This window comes from Propithecus coquereli, unplaced genomic scaffold (assembly GCF_000956105.1).
Source record: "Propithecus coquereli isolate 6110/MARCELLA unplaced genomic scaffold, Pcoq_1.0 Scaffold47, whole genome shotgun sequence".
Taxonomy (NCBI): Eukaryota; Metazoa; Chordata; class Mammalia; order Primates; family Indriidae; genus Propithecus; species Propithecus coquereli.
In genome coordinates, this window is record NW_012150507.1 from 2689425 (window position 1) to 2691664 (window position 2240).

The following is a 2240-nucleotide window of genomic DNA, read 5'->3' on the forward strand; positions in this document are numbered from 1 at the left end:
AAAAGAAGGGTGAGTGTTTCCCTTCATTTACTTCTGTGATACAAATATTTTATATTTTGGGATCTATAGAGGACTTGTTAGTTGGGTTAATTGAGATGTGAGAAAATGTATACAAAGATAACTACGGCCCTTCAAATGAAATAAGCCAAAAATCACCATCCTTATCATCAGAACTGTAATCACACTGGTTTTATAATAATAAATATGACAGTGGTGATGTTAATAAGGCAGGGAAAGGAGATGGAGAAGCAGCAGCTGCACTGTGAACATTATTTTATAACTAGATAATGTCATTTTTGTATCTGCTATGAATTCTTCAGTGGAAATGTAGGGGAAACAAACTTTTCACTGAAATTTGTCTTGTTTGAATAGTCATAGCAACTATTGTATGAATATATGCATATACATGTACATCTAGTTAGTGAAATATATATATGTATATGCACATAAATACACACATATACACAACACACCCACATATATATTTAATCCATTTAGATTTAGGCTTAAAAATAGTGCTTTTGTTTAAAAAAGGCTAAGATCAATTCGGGGATAAAAGAGGAATGAGTTTGATTTGTTACATACCGCATGCACCATGAAATAAGTAGAGCAGATGCCACCCTAATCCTCTGATGGCAAAAGCTGATACTCTGATCATGCAGAATTTGTTTTTTCTTTGCTTCAGGAGTTCACATTGTTGTTTACTAATCAAAATGAGGAGGAATGTTGGGGTAATTAAAGTTAATTTACTGGCTCATAAACTTTAACGCATGTGATGATGTGTAAGACCCTGGCCAGCACAATAACAAAGTCAGAAATTATTCCAGGCAAAAAACACTTTGCATATTTGTAAGTTGCTATGATAAACACGATCAATAAAACGACAACTTCAGAAATATAACTCATGAAAATTTATATATTTTAGTTTCCTGTATATACATTTCTATACACTTGGCTATATCTCCTGAATATAGTCATACCATGTTCTTACTTCAAAAATCCCATTAGAACGTAACACTTCATATAAAATGAGTCTAAAAAAAAACACCAAGCCCTATATCTATGATCTAAACTTTCAATATTAATAATTCACATGTTAGCAATAGGTTTCGATCCATATTAAATGTCAGTGGGCTTAGGAGAGATGATTCTCATCAGCCATTCAAATTTAACATGAATCAGTTTATCATGCTCTGTCCCAAGAACCTAAAACAAGGAGATAAGAGAGCAAGAGCACACCGTAAGGTGTAATTCCACGAGAATTGAGAGGTCACCATAGGAGAGGGGAAAGGAAATAAGAAACTTTCTTTATTTCATAAATTTTACTGTTATTCAATCTATGCCGCAACTCAAGGAAGGCCACTGCTTTACTCTTTAAACTAGACAAACCAGTATTACGTTCTGAGGCATGCAGAAACTATTGACAATGTCTGGTTGACACTTTGGTGCCTTTCTTTGACATTTGCCTCTGTTTGGCTTGGGAGAGGCATCATTATCTTCAATGTTCTCTCCCGCTCTCAACCCCTAGTACCTATTCTATAAATCTTGGTAAAATAAAAAGGTTTTTACCTGATCTTTTCTTGACTCTGGATTCTTTAAAAATAGTACATACAAATGAAAATCCTGTACTTGCAATGCGGTTTGGTTTATGGTGTTATTTATTTATTTATTCATTTGCCAGATAATGGAGGAATAACTGGTGGAGCTGAGGTCAAATAGAAATATACCATAAGATGTGCAATTTTAGAGCAGGAGACTGCTCCACAGACATGGGTTGACTGTCACTGACTATGGAACTGTCATCCCCATCATGCTTAGGCATACTAAATGGCAAGACTCTTTAGCAGGGCATGTCAATTCAGTGAAGAATGATAAAGACTAAGCTACATGCATGCTAATCTGGAAAGTATTAGGAAACTGCTTTGCAGCCTGTGATTCTAGTTTGAGAAATGACAATGCTCAGTTTGTTGTCATAACAAAAGGAAAGGGAAAATTGTTTACAAAATCGTAGGCCTTAGATGGAAATTTCTGACTTTTCATTCTTTATTATTAAGTGGGAATCAAAAACAGTAGGATTTAAGAATACAGACATGCGAATTTCATCCAGAGTTGGAATAAAAATGGATACTAAGAATATACCTTAAAGATATATATGTAGTCTAGAACTCAAGATATCAAGAAAAGTAAGATTCCAAAGTCAGGGCTGTATTAAAATGGGCAACAAAAACAGAAGTCAGCAA